The following is an 18,448-nucleotide window of genomic DNA, read 5'->3' as shown; positions in this document are numbered from 1 at the left end:
AGAGAAAGAAATGGTTCCAGGAGGAATAATTCTATTTCTTCCTTATTTTCTTCTACTTTGAAAGGAATTAAAGTGTCTTCCATAAGACTGCAGGCCACAGTCGAATGGCCATCACTTAAACATGGATTCACATCATAACCTTGAATGACATCCTTTTTTTTTTTTTTTTTTTAAATCACATCAAGTCAAAACCCATTTCTGGACCACATTGTCTATCATAACTTTATTTTGCATGATTCTCTAGTGGCTGTTCTCCACTGTAGACAGGGGAGAATTTTTACATTTCACAAATACATCATGCTTGTGTCTTCATCTGCCCACAAATAAATCTAATCAAGTGGCTCTGGCACTTAAAATCCTCTAATGGCTCCCCAATACAATGAGAATAAGGTCAAGATGTCTTCCCGTGGACTGCAGTGTCCATGATCTGGACCCTGCTGAGAATAACATTACCTTCCTACCCTGTTTTGCTTATATAAGACTCCATTAGCCATGCTGGTGTCCCTCCCAAGTACCAAGTTTTCCTGCCTAAGGCTGGATGACAGGCTCTGCTATTGTCATCAAAGTCTCAGATTAAAGGTCAGTCTTTCAGAGGAGCTTCCGTTAAAAACCCTGGGATAGTCTCCCTGTCTCCCTCCAGTCACTCTTTACCATTATTACTGTGTCTTAGGTTTTTAAGGCATAGTATTTATCAGAATCTGGTAATAGTACTTACATGTTTATTATCTGTCTCTAGTAGCTCCATAAATGTAGGGACCTTGTCTGTCTTAACTACTATGTTCCCAGTACTTAACACAATTCCTAGCATTTAGTAAGTGCTGGAAACAATTTTTGAATGATCCAATGAATCTGTGCTTCCATAGAAAGGCTGAAAAGTTCACCCATTGAACACCTATATTACGTCCCCACACATGTCATATGCATTCTCTCTTTTATTGTTCTTCCAACTTTTGAAAGTGGAAGGGAAGCGTTCTTCCGACGTCATGAATGGGGAAACTGAGACCCAGTGAATCTCTTTCCCCAAGGCACCCTGTCTGTGAACGTCAGAACTAGATTCAAGCCTGGTCTCACTGCCCCAAGCCCTACTAATGTTTCCTACTGCATTATTTCATAAAAAGAAAACCCACGAGGCAGAGTTAAATAAATGATACATCCCAATAAAACCTTGAACTCTTGCAAATTACTCGGGGATGCATGACCTTTGATATCTCCTGTGGGAAGAATTTGTATTTAATTCAAATGAATTATGAGGACAGTCCCATGTTCACCTGTGCTGGCTTAAAGATCACATAAATAATTTTTATTCTTGGCACCAACCTCTCACTTGGGTCAGCTCTAGATCTTACTGGGTCACCCAAGTGAAAGAGGCAGAATATTTGTCCGTGTTAGTTTAATCACCTTCTTTCAGGGTAAACCATTCAGCCTTCACACTGTGAAGAAATTTGAGCCGTATTTACAAATAAGGCACAAAAGCTATCCTTGCTCTTTTCTGGAAAGTTTCTTTTTTTCTGGTGGGGATAATTAAATCCTGTGAGAAACAGTATTCAAGTTTTTATGCAACCCGTGCCAACAGTCGGGAGGGATTTCAAGACTCCTGGCTTCTTCTCGTGTTTCCTGCTGTGATGAATTGATGGATGTGGACTTATGGGGCCTCTTTTCTCTTTGTTTGTTTCTTTGCATGTTTATATAGAAACAGAGCTATCTGACTCAGAGTAAGGCAAGCATGGTCATTGTGTTCTTTTTTTACGCTTTCAGAAATTCCTATTATATGGAAGGAAAAAAAGTAAAAATCCTGCTTTTTGGAATTTCTTCCTCATAGCAACAAACCTAGATCTCTCATGGACTTTTCCTTCTGAACCAAGAGAGGCCAGGTTGGGCAAACCATCCGAAGTTCCTAATTAATTTAGCCAAGACAGTTTGAGCATTCAAGTAGCAAATTGTGGGATCATGGTCAACACAGATGAAAAAAAAAAATGCTTTCTGTTAACTGTGTTAAAGGTAGTTCTTTTCCAGTTGAGTTCAGGAAATTCATGCGTGGGAATAAAAGGTGATGTCTTATGCAGCATGCTATGAGTCTAGCCATCTTGTCCCTTAGTTGATGGAAAGCAGTAGGGTTAGTGTCCCTTTGCTCATCATTAGGCGTGAACTAGCGTTGGGGAAGAAAAGACCACTTTGCGGGGCGGCGGGGGGGTTCCCTGCCTGCACAAGAGGCCACTTCTCAGGGCCTCAGCTCAGAACCCTTAGCTGCTCTGTGCCCTTCCTTAACAGAAGGTGGTCTTCACGTCCACCTCTGACAGCCTTCCAGAAGACAGGGCAACTCGGCACAGTTCTTTGTTAAGTCGGTATTAGTCACCTACCACGCACTAGACGCTATGTCAGGTCTTCATGGGATTTTCAGTCTAGAGAAGAGAGACATTAATCAAGTAATTCTACTCTTCAATATATAATTATAAGCAGATGAGAACTATGAAGAAAAGGACTGGAGTTTCTCATCTTGGTAGGGTGGTGGGAAGAATGACAGGAACACTTCCCTCAGGAAAAATGCTTGAGCTGAGGTCTACAGAGCGGAGAGAAGTCAACTAAGCCTGAGTGTGTCTGTGCACGTTTTGTGTGTGTGTGTGTGTGTGTGTGTGTGTGCGTGTGTGCATTCTGTGCACATGTGTGTTATATACACACATGCATGCACACAAACATACACACAAAGGTTTTATTCCATATAGAAGAAACCCAGAAAAGGATCATGGTTCCTCAGAAGACAAGAATGGAAGCCATGGCTAGACTATAGTGTGAAGAGAATTCTGGAAGGAGAGGTAGCAACGAGATAGGGTAGAGTGTTTCTCAACTTACTTATTATTATCTTTCCCGAAGGAGACTTTTTAAGACATTTTTCCCCCTAGTCATCCCTCCCATGAAGTTTGGATAACACAGATACACTGTATTCCTGTTTATGTACACATGCGTGTGTATGTACGTGTGTGTGTACACGTGTATATGATTTGTACATAAAAAGAGGAAGAAGATTTTTTCACACTCCCTTTTGGGGCAGTTTTTCACCTTTGGGGGCTAAGTCACACCTAATGAGAATGCATGAGTTAGGGAAGGAAGCTCAGGTGCTTTATAAAATTGTGTTAAATTGAATTGCAATGGTCATATAACCAAATATGCAGCTTTTAAGTGTATAGTTTGATAAACCTTGTCAAATGTACGCACTTGCATAACAACCTTCAGAACAAAGACCATTTCCAGCATTCCAGAAAGTTCCCTCATGCCTCACTGTTATGATTTCTGTCACCAGAAATTAGTTCAGGTTTTTAGAGTCAGATAGATTCCTGGCTGCACGCCTCATGTCTCTGTGATGTTTAGCAAATTTTTTCATTTCTCTGGGCCTTTTTCTCATCTTGTAAATGAGGAAAGGTGTGGAGTCTTCCTCACAGGGTTGGTGAGGGAGGCATGCTGTCCTGCCCCCTTCCCCACAGTGTGAATACGCGGGCATCTCTAAGAGGCGTCTGATGGGATCAGGCTTAGAGCATAAGCCTGATGATTATTACTTCAGGCCTGGTGATCCTTCTAGTTCTCTGAGCTCTGGCCTTAACAGTCTGTATTTCCCATTGCCTTGTGACCCACAAATCCTTCCTGCTTCTCTCATTTCCCAAATGTTTCTCCTCCTGTGCTCTTCTAGAAAGCTGCTGCTATGCTGAGGAGGACACAGGTCCTTTCTCACTGGCTTCATCCAGTGGGCCTATTACAAGCACCTCTAGTTCCCCCACTTTCAGAATCTCCCAGAGCCATATCTGACTTATCTTGGCTGGTCATGCTCCTTCCTTTCATTCCTTATCTTGTGGCCCATCCCATGTTCCCAACGGCTCAAGTCTCCAGGTACTGTGCTCAGTGCTGGGCATTTGTTTTCAACTCAATGTTAAACAAGGTTTGCAGCAAGCAAAACAAACTCACTGCTAGACGTATAGAAATCGGTGGGGCTGGGACTTGACGTAAAGCCAGTAACTGCTGATTCTACGATGCACAGCTCAGAAATCGGGTTCCATCTTACGATCAATGCATCTTATATTGATGAGACATAGGAGACGATCCTCACTGTTGCAAAAGTCATCTTTTACAAAAACAAGGACATGTCCAGTTTTAGAAATGTCTTGGTATAATCCTGAGCCATTCTTACACCGATCTACTGTGGGCTCTAATGCTAGTTTTCTTTGTGTTGGATCCCTGAGGACAGGAGGAAGGGCAAGTACTGAGAAGTAAAAACCTTGACACCCCTTAGACCTCAGTAGATTAGGTGGTCACCCTATTTTTCTGCGTCACACCTGAATAGTTATGTGAGGCCAAATCCTGTCAACCTTCTGAAGGATTCCTCAAGGGCAGATAAACCTAAGACTGCCTCCAGGTGTAAAGTCAGTGACCCCTGCCCCCTAAGACTCACCTATACCTGGAAGAAATAAAAAACGACCCCAACCAAGGCTGGACATCTCCTTCTGCAGCCATGCTCCTGAATTTACCCATGACCAATCCAAGTATCTGGAAGAGTGAAGATAAATATAATACTGTTTACGGTCTCCACTGATGTGTGACTTACAGAAGATTTCACAGTTTGGGGCTGTAGATCAGCGACTATTAGGTGTCACTATTTTATGAGTGACATAAAGTCCTAGTTAAGACTAGTATTTCTTTGACATGTACAAGCTGGGAAGAAGTCAGCCCATGGCTGAGATGTGTCTCTGTGGTCTCTGATTCCTATTTTGTATATTCACTTTGCTCAGTTTCCATTGCCAAGGCCACTTGAAGGTCTAGGATGGCTGCTGGAACCATGAGGTTTGCATTCCAGCCATCCATAAAAGATGAAGGGAAGGAGAAGGGCACTATTATTCCTTTAAAGATTCTTCTTAGAAACACTGCTTCTGTTTACATCCCATTGGTCAGAATATGACCACACATGGCCACACTTAGATACAAGGAAATCTGGGAAATGTTGTTTATTCTGAGTGACTATTATGGGTTGAATTGTATACCTCCCCCCAAGAAAAAGACATGGAGAAGTTCTAATCTCCAGTACCCAAGAAGGTGACCTTTGGGAATTAGAGTTTTGACAGAAGTAATCAAGTTATGACGAAGTCATTAGGTTGGGCCCTAGTCCATGATTGGTGTCCTTATAAAAAGGAAAAAATTAGAAATACAGACAGATATGCACATTAGAAAGACAGTCAGAAGACACCCATGGAGGAGATGTCCGTGGAACTGGATGGTACATCTATAAGCCAGTGAGTGCCAGTGATTGCCAGCAACAAGCAGAAGCTAGAAGATGCAAGCAAGGATTTCTCCTGGAGCCATCAGAGAGAGCGTGGCTTTGCTGATGATACCTTAATCTCATACTTCTAGACTACAGAACCATGAGACAATGAATTTCTGTTGTTTTAAGCCACCCTGTTCTTGGTATTTGTTATGGCAGCCCTAACACAGTTGCCATGTGTCTAGGAAAAAAACAGAGGTTCTATTAATAAAGAGAGAAAAGACAATGGATACTCGAGGACAACTTGTAGTTTCTGTCACTGACCATAAAAAGCTGTACAAACATCCTTCAAGAAATATTGACTGAGTACCTACTGCCTACGGTGCCCTGTGGGGATCCAGTGGTAAGTAAAGCCAGCGAGGTCCCTGCCCTCATGGAGCTTCTGGTCTAGCGACAAGGGAGATAGTAATTATTCACACCAATATTTAATTATGCACAGTGATGTTTATGTTTAGTAGGCATATTACCACATGCAAGACTTGGAGCCTCAGATACAAATTTCTATAGGTTTGTACATTTCATTCATTTTCAAAATCCCAGGAGGAGCATTCTGAAGTCAGGGGCTGAGTCTGCCCGTTGCCTTCAGCATTAGAATCTCTTAATTCAACCCACTGCTCTTCTTCCGCCAGATGAAATGAAATGTTGTTGGTCTTATAGTTACAGCTTGTGGTTCTCAAGGGAGAGCCTGTGAGAGAAAGTAAAATGATGGAGAACAAGATGGGAAAACATCCGTTTGGCAGAAGGTCGGGTCACTGAAGCAGGAATTATGGATGTTGAGTTGATTGAACGCTTTGTTTTGCTCATTCCCCCCCGCCCCCTCCAGCCTCTTCCATCCCAGGCCATATCATGACCCTCCACCCAACTGCTTGGCCCAGAAACCTAGAAGTCCTGCTTGTTCTTCTCTTCTTCCTCCAATGCAAGACACTTCCAAAATGTATCTCGAATGCATCTGTTTGTCTTCATTCCCCCCCACCTCCAAACCCCTGTCATCTGTCACCAGGACTACAGTGACCCTAACTGGTCTCCTTACATGTGATCTTGTCGCCTTATCATCTGTCCCCCATGTTGCAATGAAAGGAAATCTAGTTCTGCCACTCTCTTGCTTGAGATCCTTCATTGTGTCCATGTTGCTTTTAGCATGAAATCTAAAAACCTTACCATGGCCTACATAGTCCCACGTGAACCGACCCCCACCTATCTTTGAAATCTTACCTCCTGGCCACGCTCGTCCTTGCTCCCCTCCATCATCACCTTGTAGATCCTCAAACCAGTGATTGCTTTCTCTCCCCGGGCCTTTTGCACTTGCCACTCCTTCCTCTTAGGATGCTCTTCTTGCAGCTTGTCATGGGATCCCTCCTTATTTTTTACACCTCCCCTTACAGGTCTCCTCCTCTTCAGTGGGGATGGAACGTCTTCGTAGCATTTTCACACCCGCATCTCATTGGCTGGAATTGTGCTGCGTGGTCATTTCTGGGGGTGCTGAGGATTTCAGTATTTCATTCTCCACCTTTTAGAGGGCAAGAGAAAGAGAGGTTGGGCCGAAGTAGGGTGGCTGAATTCTGCGGTATCTGCCGAGCCCCTCGTTTTTCTCTTTCTTCCTTCCCTGCTTATTTCCTTCACAGATACGTATTTGTCTTTTTCTTAAAGGAGAACTTAGGGAGTTCTCCCATTTTTTAAAAAAAGATTTTATTCATTTATTTGACAGACAGAGATTGCAAGTAGGCAGAGAGGCAGGCAGAGAGAGAGGAAGGGAAGCAGAGTCTCTGCGGAGCAGAGAGCCCGATGCAGGGCTCGATCCCAGGACCCTGAGATCATGACCTGAGCTGAAGGCAGAGGCTTTAACCCACTGAATCACCCAGGCCCCCCTATTTGTCTTTTTCTAACCCTCCTCTAGGATACATGCTCTACAAACGCAGGGACAACATCTAATTCTTCTACTACCTTTCCAATAAATGTTTATTGAGTCAACAAGTTGATTTCTGTGGCCAGGGATGGTGGAAACTGGGATCCGGACACTGTGTCTGCTTTCCTAGAATAGAAAGATTGTTAATATGGCAGGTAGCCAGTGGGATTTCATTCTAGCCCTTGCCACACCATGTGACCCTTAACAGGTGCTCAGAATTTTTTTTAGAAATCCCAGTCAATTGGTTTCCATTTATACAAGTCTTACTATTTCTAAGGTATTAAACAAATCCTTAGAAGTTGATTCCCAAGGCCCAATCATTATAGTCTTAGGTAGATGGACAAATATAATATGTACTATATAATATAATATGTATATATAGTGTATATATATACAATGTATAATATAATATACAATGTATAATATAATATGCAAGAACAAGATAATTCATCTGAAAATCCCCAGCACCTTGCCAGTACAGAATCAATCCTCATTTTTATTTTTTAAAAGAATTTGAGCATGTCAGGTGATGTCTAGACAATACATCATTTCAGTCAGATACAGAGGCAGACAGCACTGAACATATTTGCAAAAGAAGATAGATTTTCCATCTGGGAGCACATGCCCCACCCTTTCAGTAGATTTCGTGGAGAACAAGTGAAAGCAGCCCTACGATAATTTAAAACAGTATTTGTTGAGTAACATTACATGCTAGGCACTATGCTAGGTGCATTATCTCTGGGCTTTCATTTACAATCACCTCTGTCCTGGGACAGAGTATTGTCTCCCTTTCTACAGCTGGGGAAAATAATGAGGTTTGGAGGTTTAAGTATTTTGCCAAAGCATAAGACTTACATGGGAATTCAGACATGCCTGGGTCTAGATCATATGCTTTGGAATCATTATTGTTTATGTGTGGAACGGTTTATATCAAGAGAAGACAGAAGCCAGAAATACTCTTAATAACACAGGGCTTTAGAGGATCCTGGGCCAGAAGCGTAATATTGCATTTGGGGCCCCTCTGCGTTGGTTCTTATTCTACAGCTGTGTCCTCCGGTTCCATGACACTGATGGATGACATTCTTGCAAAATGAGAAATCCAAATCACTGAGCTGTTTAAAAGTGAAAGGGCGGAGTTTGGGGACCTAGAAAAAACACATCCTTCTCTCAACTTTCTGTGTCCCAAAGATCCGAGCAGCCCAAATCTGTGGATCTTTAAGATGTTAGTATGATCCCCAATCGAACTGGGCTTCTGGATGAATGTGTTCTGCTGGCCGGAAGCTCAAAAGCATGCATCCTGGTGTCTCCTGATAGCAAGTATGGGTCCCGATGACGTGCTTGTAGAGAGCCTTAAACAAATTCTGGACCGAACGTCACCAGACACCTTGTTCCACCCTGGGCTTTAATATCTGTTTTTTCCTTCTTCTGTGTTTTGTCTGACACTGACAAATGCTTGTTCTGGCTGAGTCCCATACTGTAGAGACGTCTCTCTCTGAGCTAAGACTTTACTTTCTGCCCCATCTGTCCTCCAGCCCCCACGCAAATCCATATTCCTTCCACCAGTCCCACGGTGCAATCAGAGGGCAGGATGTGCAGAACCTCCGGGCTGGCAGACCCCTGGGGATAGACTGGCCCCAGGACCTCTCTAGGCCAGTGCAAGACTTCTGGGTCTTTTGTGACCTGATACCATCTTCAGCCTAGTTTGATTTCTGGGAGGGGACAAAAGCCATTGTGGTTATGTGATTAATGCTTGTCGGTTCTCATTTTATTCTTGACTCTTGTCCAGGGTTTTCATTGAATATCTTTATAGATGAAATGTGTTTGAAATGCAACATCGTATAAATGTCTGTTGAATTACCAACAACAAAGGAAGGTATTATTTTCTCTATCAATAATCAGAAACTTAGAGCTAGAAGATTCTGCTGATTCTTAATATTATCTTGGGGTCATATGCCTCTTTGAGAGTTCAGTAACAGCTATGAACCCTCTTGCCAGAAAAACAAAACAAAACAAAACAAAGTTGTGTGTGTGTGTGTATGTGTGTGTGTGTGTGAGAGAGAGAGAGAGAGAGAGAGAGAGAGAGATACATTTGCACACAGTTTAATGTTGTTCACGGATTATCCAAAATTTATTCGTGGATCCCGGGATAAGAATCTCCTAGTCTAACCTTCCCATGTTATCAGTAAGGAAAGTGAATCCCACCTAAATGAACTGACTCACCCAGGGTTAAGTGAGAAAACCAGAACTAGGACCTGATCATGCTGATTACTGTATGTGATGGATCAACTCAATGCTTGGCCCATGGACACTCAATTTAGACTGTTTCTATCCCTCCTATGCCCCACCCCTACCATCATAGTCATTTTAGTAACTAATATGATTTGGGCTATTTGAGTTTATATTATGGTCAACTATTTTTAATAATAATTATTATACTAATAGTGCCTTGCTTTTGTGACACCTGTGTTGGAGACTCAGCATTCCTCATTGTATTCTCACAACTCCCTGAAATAGAAGTGAGTGTGTATTATAAACTCCATTTTACACGCAGGAAAATCAAGACCCAAGGGAAGCTGTTCAGAGCCAGGTGAGAAGGGAATGGCAGATCTTGGTGTGCCCTGAATTCCCATTTCGGGGAGCCAGGCTTGCATGGAATCTTCTTGTTTAGAACAAGCAAAAGCAAGAGCACAAAGCTCCTTGAATTAATGCCCAGACCAGTGTTTCTCCGGCCTCCCTGTACATCAGAATCACTTGGGAAACTCCTCCGACATATCCAAAGATACGGACACAATTGATTTGGGCTGAGGCCCAAATATGGGGCGCTTTGTGGAAACTCCTAGACGACTTAAATGTGTAGCGGCCAAAAGTGAGAATTATCATCCCGACTTCACAAAAGATGGATACAATGCTGCCTGATCTTGTCCTGTGGTTGGATAAGGGGCTGCCCTGACTTTCATGCCTGGAATTCAAAGGGAAGACAGCATTCCATATAGTTGGTTTTTGAAATGTGCTGCGAAGACATTCGGACAGTGTACTTTGGGTCTGGAGGGATTAACTTGCAGTGTCTCAGTGACAAGCGCATTTGGAAATGCATTAGCTCTGCTTGATATCAGAATTGGCCCAAAGCAGAACAAGCCAAGAAGCAGCCCGTAAACCTCAGTAACACTGATTGCGCACAGTTATTCCTCAGGCTGACTTCTGGCTGCTGTGAACTATGTGGTGCCATGTGTGGGTCAAGAAACCCAGCTTCCCCCAGCCGCCGGCGTAAAACACAGCTCTCGTTGCATGTCCCGTACCTCGGGATGGAATTTCGGGATGGGGTTTCAGCCGCATTTGATGGTGAGGTGGCCACTTAACAACTGTGGCCTTGTGCCCTGGGAAAATTGCACTGTGTCAGGTTCTTTTAGAGCTGCAGAGGCTTTTTAGAAGAAAAAGGAAATAGACCGCCTACCGTGCCAAGGAAAGTTGAAGGCTGGTGGAGGTCAGCTGCTTTTTAATTCAAATATAAGTGGGGTCTTTAGTTTGAAGAGGTGATGATTCTTTGCCGAGGAACGTCTCCTCATACCTAGATCTGTCTAGTCACCCAGATTTGGCAGAAGTTTGTGCTAACTGATGAAAAGTTCACAAAGGAAGGTGTTAAAGGGGGCTCTCTTGCTTAGAGAGGGCCCGCAGTGCCCTTCGGCACCTCAAAGGAAAAAGCTGCCTTTGTGGCTATGTGTGACCAGCTGTGTTACTACAGTGGGACAGTGGGACCCTAACGGAGCTGTGTTCCAGGCAGGGTAGCCACCTGCACGTACCCACAACTGGAGTTGACAAGGTCAAATTCACAGAGCCAGAGTAATCGGGACCAGGCACACACTGTATCTTTGTAGGCCCACTGGTGGCATGACTGTCTCCTGCCTTAGCTAGGTCAGAGGAGGCAGAGGGCCAAGGGGCCCCTGTGTCTGTGTGCACTGGAATTCGGGGCTGCGGGCCTCTGTGTGGAACACAACTTAGGGCTCTCAGACTCTGTGGAGAGTCTGAGGCCATTTTCGTCAGGAGCTTCTGATCTTGTGGAAATAGGATGTATACAGAGAAATAGCTGGAAAAAACTACATTCTCCATATGTATTTCCTTAGCAGACACCTCGTTTGTTTATGGTTCCCAAACCTTTGTGTCGGTTGGGCGACACTAACATTCATTTCCAAACGTTCTGGAATAAGACTGTAAGGGAAACTTGGGAAGAAATCTAGAAGCTGGTAGCCTCCTTGGCATTGGGAGGCTTGACAACACGATTGATCAGAGGGCTATCAGTCGGGGAGAAGAACCGGATATGGAGCAGCACAGAACGACAGACCAGAACCCCTCCACGGCACCTCTGTGTCAGCCTCTCACTGCATTTAAGCACGGCAGCCATGAGTGATGTTCGCTGTCTTACTTGTGCTTCCTACATAGTATGCAGATTTATCCTTGTGGCCACTTCGACCTGGAAGTACACTAGAAAGGGAATCTGGGAAATGTAGTTCTGGCTTGGCTAAGGGGACCATACGGAGCCCCGCCTCTTATTATATTCATGCTCTTCCTAAAATCAGGCCCACAGAATATCCCCAGTACAAATACTTGGAAGGGGTGGCGACACTGAATATGAGATCCCTCCGGTCAAGGAGGAGAGAGGATGAAGAGGATGACCTCAAGGAATTGTACCCAGCACTTGCTACCGCATGTGAAATTAGATTATATACCTCTAGAGTTGCTTCTACCATTGTCTCTATAAACAAAAACTGTCTCTTTGTTCCCTCTGGCTCCTTGGGGTGGGGACCCAAGACAGAGGAAGTAATTAAAATAGGAGTCCCCTGTTTGGTCTTTTCTCTCCAAACTTAAAAAACAAACAAACAAACACCTCATTCTAACAAACTCTGGTTCTGTCCATAACATGACTTATCTCAAGTACTTTATGAAAGATGGAAGCCATAGGACCAAACTAACTATGGCCATCTGGTAAGTTTTCCTGGATCATTTTAGAATGCCCAGAATGGAAGCCCATTTTCCAGGGTTAACCTATAAATTAATCACTTTCTTGCATTAAGACTTAGCGAAGCTCTTCAGTCCTGGCTCAGAATCCAGTGGTTTGGCATTCGAGTAAACATGCGTGGGTGTGGGAGCTGGCCCAGGAGCGCAGACCACTTAATGGAATGTAATGTCTGGTATGTTCTTCATGGATAACAGGAAGAAGGAACCCATTTTATTTGGGCGTCACGGTGAGCACAGTGACGGTTACTTAATGTGTATCATCTGTCTCATCTTTGTCCCAACCCTATAACCTGGATATTAGCTCTATTTTATAGTTGAGACTGACAGAATTTGAGTCATAGCCTCTGGTTGTATGAGTAAATGGAAGAGCCAAAAGCCAGACTAGCCCAGGTCTGTCTGTTTCCAGAACCCTTGGTCTTTCCATTGTATCATGGTACCCTCCAAATGTGTTGGGATTATTTAATTTTCTGGTCCTCAATTTTTCCACATGGGCTAATCTTGGCAAAGTCTGTTACCAACTCTGTCAGGGATTAGGTGTTCCTCTAGGAATGGAGATATTGGACAGAACCCCAGTCTTCAAATCCATACAGTGTGCAAGATTCCTAAAGATGTTATGATCCATAACATAACACAAAGGTCATACCTACTGCTTATTGCTAGACCCCGGGAGGTGGGAGTGGGGTGGGGTCTACTCCCAATCTTTAGCCAAGTCAGCGTGGAACCTCCCTAGGTCCTTCAGTAAAAGCCCCTAAACTGAGATGGTTCTGAGGAGCCTGATTGGCAGCCCTGTCCATGGCCCACAGATTGCTTGGTACCAAATATAGCCCCATGTACTGGTAAAATAAGAGTTTCTAGAGAAGAAATCAGAGGCATAGTTTCCTCTGCCAGGGGTACTCAGCTCCCAGCGACCATGACAAAGAATTTCTGAGGTTACTTAGTCCAGATAACATGCTTACAAAGACCACACTCCATCTTAGACCTATTTTCAACCCGTTTACTTCCCCCCCACCCAGAGTACTACCACCTACTTGTGACCTGTGCTATCTCTGCGAAGTACACACACATACACACCATTTTGTTCTTAGCTTCAATCACAGCGGCACCACCTTGGGGGTAGAATAAAAAGAATGAGACTTTGGTTCACTCTTAAAGGTTAGATACTATCAAGGCATCTGGGTGGCTCATTTGGTTGGGCGTCTGCCTTTCTTGGGTCATGGTCTTGGGGTCCTGGGATCGAGCCCTGCGTCGGGGTCCTGGGATTGAGCCTTGCGTCAGCCTCCTTACTCAGTGGGGAGCCTGCTTCTCCCTCTCCCACTGCTGCTCTGCCTTCTTGTGTTCTCTCACTTTCTCTGTCAAATAAATAAATAAATTCTTAAAAAGAAAAAGGTTAGATAATATTACCAACATACTATAGATCACCTCTTATGAGTAAAATAGTATATGAAAAACGTGATTGTCTACCTGATGAATAACCTTACTGTGTATTGCCTGTTTAGTCTCTTTTAAAACTTTTACTATATTCATTTTGCTTTTTAGCATAGTCCAAAAAAAAAGCATAATCATTTCTGGGTGTTAAGTGCCTAATAATAAAAAGCATTCTAAGGGCAAATAGCTAATTGGGTAAAAGATTTCTGTGGAGGAAAGAATTAGGGGTTAGGGAGGAAGTTGGACCTTCTGGAACCTCTTTCCTTTTAGCCATGAGCTCCTGTGGGAGTTAACACATGGCGTTGGGAGTGTGTGTCTCCTGCTGCTGGAAGCCCCAGTTCGCCATTCTTGGAATTCGAAGGAACTTTCTGTATCCAGAGTGCAAGCCAACTTTGTAAGGGGGGGGCAAGGTAAGAGTGATAATTTGCATATCCTCTGTGGTATTCAAAGGCTCCCAGATGGCAGATTTTTTTTCCTTCAGTAGTAAAGGAATTCCAAGGAATCTTGTGGTTATAATGTATGTACATTGCTTCTCTTCAGTGCCTGGACACTGCTTATAACCTCTGGGAACCACCAGGTCAAGAGTGTGCTGTCTGGCCTTAGCACAAGCAGATCTTGGAAGTGGTCCCAGTGAATCCAGAGCAGCATGTGGGAAAGGGTATGAAGCACCAGGACAGGCCACAAATCCTCCATCTAGCCTCAACCCCATTTCCAGAGGGAACCCCCGGAAGGCAAATTTTCATCCTAAATCTGGAAATCTAAGTTCAGTGGACCCCATGTCTCCCCCTCCTTGAAGTACGCCACAGTCCCCCATGACCGGCCCCTCCCCCCACAATGGAGCGAAGTGGACTAAGGGTGAGCCTGGGTCTGAAGCAGACCTTTGGTCGATTTGGGCTGGAAAGGGAGAGATTCTGTTAGAAACCAGCAGGCACTTGGCATTCCTCAGTCAGAAACAAAAATTCTTCAGTGTTGCTTTTTGTTTTTGTTTTATTGGGAAAGTCACTCGTAACATATCCTTGACTTTCCTTCGAGGCTGATGGCACGGTCTGTTCTTTGGGGACATCACAGGGCCCTATAGTGTGCTGAACATGCATAAAGCTTAGAGGAAAACGAATTCTCTGGAGAGAGGATCCTGTGTTTGTCTAAGAACTGGATCTCTGCCGCCTCCCACACCATTCTCTCTCTAGCCAGTTGCATATTTGGTGAACAGATTTATGGGACTACACATACAGCTGCAAACCCTTTCTCTTTTTTTTTCCCCTCCCCAAGAACAATGTTCCACTGTCAAGGCTATTATGCACTAAATATAGACACACAACTTATTTACTACAGCAGTGTCTAAAACTCCTGGTATCCTTGCTGAATGTGAATGTTTTGCAAACATAAAACATTCTATAGATGTAAGGAATTCATTCTGTAGAGGTAACGAGCACATTCTGACTCAGCTTACTTTAGTTCTGCACCGTCTTTGTTAAAGTGAATATCCTACAGACAAAACCAATGATTCCTTAAGGAATTCTATACTCGATTTACTTTAAAATTATGCTGACTGTTTGCAGTGGTTTCTGGATTCTCTAACCTTGGGGGACACTCTTAGCTTAGGGAGAAATCTCTCTTATCACCCTGGCTTGATTTTTATTTTTATTTTTTGTATTTTATCTCAGTAAATAATACCAACTCAGTATTTATTTCCATCTCCCAAAACCAGAACCCAAGGTGGCTTTCCTGGGTAATCACCATGCGATGGTTGGTCTGTCTTTTCCTTTCGACAGTCTGCATTCACGAGGCTGTTTGCAGGGAGAGGTTGTATGTGAAGAGGGACAGAAGAGAAAAGCCAATATTTATTTAGTGTTTCACTATTATTAAACACATGGCTTAGTAGTTAATCAGATTTGATCCTCATAATAAACTTGATCCCCATTTTACAGATGAGTAAAGCATAACTCAGGGTATTTATAACTTGCCCAAAGTCCCATTACTCGTAAATTATAAAGGTTGGAGTTAAAACAATTTTATTGCACTATATAGAAAATGTACATAATATTTAGGCACATCTCAGTTTGTTATAAAATGAGCTGCTAGTGAAACTACTACCCAGGAATGCTAAGATAAGGTTAGTTTTGAAATTTGTATTAATTAATAATATTATAATCATGGTATTAATAATTAATAATATTATAATCATAGTATTAATAATTAATAATATTATAATCATAGTATTAATGATTAATAATATTATAATCATAGTATTAAAACTTTGTCTCTTGGTCTCTTTTTTTTTTTAAGATTTTATTTATTTATTTGGTAGAGGTTACAAGTAGGCAGAGCGGCAGGCAGAGAGAGAGAGGAAGTGAGTCAGGCTCCCTGCTGAGCAGAGATCCTGATGTGGGGCTTGATTCCAGGACCCTGGGATCATGACCTAAGCCGAAGGCAGAGGCTTTAACCCACTGAGCCACCCAGGGACCCCTCTTGGTCTCTGTCTTGCCAACTGTTTTATTATTTTGAGGGAAAGCCTCAAACAGGCTTACCCTCCAATCCTTTCTCCTTCAAGAACACAAGGAAAAGGAAGGGAAAAGCCAGGGTAGCTCTCACGTGAGTGCAGTCATTTCAGGGATGCGAGTGTCTCAGTGAATACAGATTTCCGTGGCAGGAAGAAGTCACTTATGTAATCATAGGTGTAGTGTTTCTTTCCAACCTCACTCCCACTTTGGATAACAATTGAATGATTGTGAAGGAACGCTAGCCATACAAGGACGAATGTGCAATTGCGCAATGCAGGGTTCAATCCATCTGTAGGGTTGTCTGGCGTCTCTCGGGAGGACTGGCACAGGAGAGGAATTAGAGGCAAGATTATTTAGTTGTTTTGGCTCCTTATCAGGAGAGAAGCTGGAGTTCAGCCTAGATATTCATCCCAACCTGATCACACCCTGAAATGTGCTGAGTCCTACCCCTGTCTTCCCATTAACTATTACCAGACCTACCATGGTTTCTAGGACTTTTCTCCACTGCCTTCTTGCTCAGAAATCACTTACCTATGACTTACAAAGGTGCTGTTCTTCCTTCTCATTAAGGATGACGTCCTCCATATCCCTTCTGTATAAAGTCAACGTACCACTGTCTTGGAGGAAATGAGTTTAGAGCAGCTACATGACCTCATGCTTGATCTCTTTTCTGTGAACCGGGACATGAGAGAATTGCAATAAAATCTTTGAAAATAGATCTGATAAAGGTAATTATAAGCAGAAGGAAAGCATCACACCCTCACTTAAATTCTCATTTCTACCTATGGGTGGCGTCTACGTTCCCTGAACCTAGGTAGGAGGTAATACGGTACCTAATGTAGATCTAGTCACATGTTCTGTGTATTTGTATGTGTGAGCTTTTTAATACAGAAGAGAAAAAACATTTTCCCCAGGCTATGTACTTTCTGTGGTTACTTGTAATATGTCTTTATTTGCAGAACAGAGTGTACCATAGATGCTAATTCAAAGTCCGTCATAACTGAATATGTTATGCAATTCTACCTGCATTTCCAGATCATTTTGCACATTTTTAGTAACAGGACATTGGAACTGCAGGAGCCACAACAGTTGTGAGAACCACTTAGGGAGAGATGACGTTTTTACTAACAGACTGACTCCAAAAATACCACCTTGAATACAAGCATGATGAATGTTTGGAAGGCTTTTTTCCCCTCGTCATTCAAGAAAAAAAAAAAATCAAAATAAATATGTAAGTTCATATATCGCTCAGGACTTTAAGTGGCACAAAAGCAATCCAAGATTAACTGAGTAAAAACCTTTTTACGCAGTTAGAAGACCCAAAATATCACTTGTCGACATCACAAGATATTTGAGCAGACCTACACTGCTTAATTAATAGTTAAAGCAAAGAGAAGAAACATGTGTCTTCTACTATTCTCTGCATTCCTCAAACTTGCATATATAACTTGTACTTTATAAATTTGTATTTATGTGAGGCTGTGGAGTCATATGGAGTTCAAATTCCAGAAGTCGCACTTAGTTGTTTAACCTTGAGCAAAAAACTTAACCTCTCAGACTCAGTTTGTTCATAAGCATTATACTGCTGATCATGGGTGGCCAGTGATAGAAACCAGCTACCATAAAAGAACATTTTTAATTTTTTTTAAGATTTTATTTATTTATTTGGCAGACAGAGATCACAAGTAAGCAGATAGGCAGGCAGAGAGAGAGGGGGAAGCAGGCTTCCCACTGAGCAGAAAGCCTGACAATGTGGGGCTCGATCCCAGGACTCTGGGATCATAACCTGAGCCGAGGTCAGAGGCTTTAACCCACTGAGCCACCCAGGTGCCCCAAAAGAAAAATTTTTAAAAGAATGATTTAGTGGAGCACCTGGGGGACAGAGTCAGTTAAGATCCAAGTCTGGGTTTTAGCTCAGATCATGATCTCAGGGTCCTGGTATGGAGCCCCATGTTGGGTTCCAGGCTCAGTGTGGAGTCTGCTCAAGATTCTCTCTCTCTCTCTCTCTCTTTTCTAAAGATGTACTTATTCTATAGAGAGAGTATGAGTGGTAGGGGCAGAGAGCGAAGGAGAGAGAGAATCCCAAGCAGACTCCCCGCTGAGCGCAGAGCCCAATGTGGGGCTCGATCTCACGATCCCGAGATCATGATCTGAGCTGAAATCAGGAATTGGACACTTAACTGAGCTACCCAGGTGCCCCTAAAATGACCTTTCTCGGGCACCTGGGTGGCTCAGTGGGTTAAGCCGGTGCCTTCGGCTCAGGTCATGATCTCAGGGTCCTGGGATCGAGTCCCACATCAGGCTCTCTGC

The 18,448-nt window shown here is 43.2% G+C and overlaps 1 protein-coding gene and 1 long non-coding RNA gene across 6 annotated transcripts in view; one reads left to right on the top strand and one right to left on the bottom strand.

The window, feature by feature from the left end:
* DEPTOR (DEP domain containing MTOR interacting protein) overlaps positions 1-18,448 on the top strand; it is a 133,352-nt gene that overhangs the window by 105,361 nt on the left and 9,543 nt on the right. The window lies entirely within an intron of this gene.
* Positions 5,661-18,448, bottom strand: part of LOC309860170 — a 45,744-nt gene continuing 32,956 nt past the window's right edge. For 3 of the 4 annotated variants that reach the window (XR_014309203.1, XR_014309204.1, XR_014309205.1), the window contains 3 exons: positions 16,670-16,808; positions 6,512-6,806; positions 5,661-5,984 (listed from right to left, as the gene is read on the bottom strand). This is a non-coding gene — a long non-coding RNA (uncharacterized lncRNA). Of the gene's footprint in view, positions 5,985-6,511; positions 6,807-16,669; positions 18,348-18,448 lie in introns of all 4 variants that reach the window. The other variant, XR_014309206.1, reaches the window with a different exon arrangement.

This window comes from Mustela nivalis, assembly GCF_964662115.1.
Source record: "Mustela nivalis genome assembly, chromosome: 2".
Classification (NCBI taxonomy): domain Eukaryota; kingdom Metazoa; phylum Chordata; class Mammalia; order Carnivora; family Mustelidae; genus Mustela; species Mustela nivalis.
The sequence above is the reverse complement of the archived record's forward strand: the minus strand, read 5'-3'. Positions and strand labels throughout refer to the sequence as shown.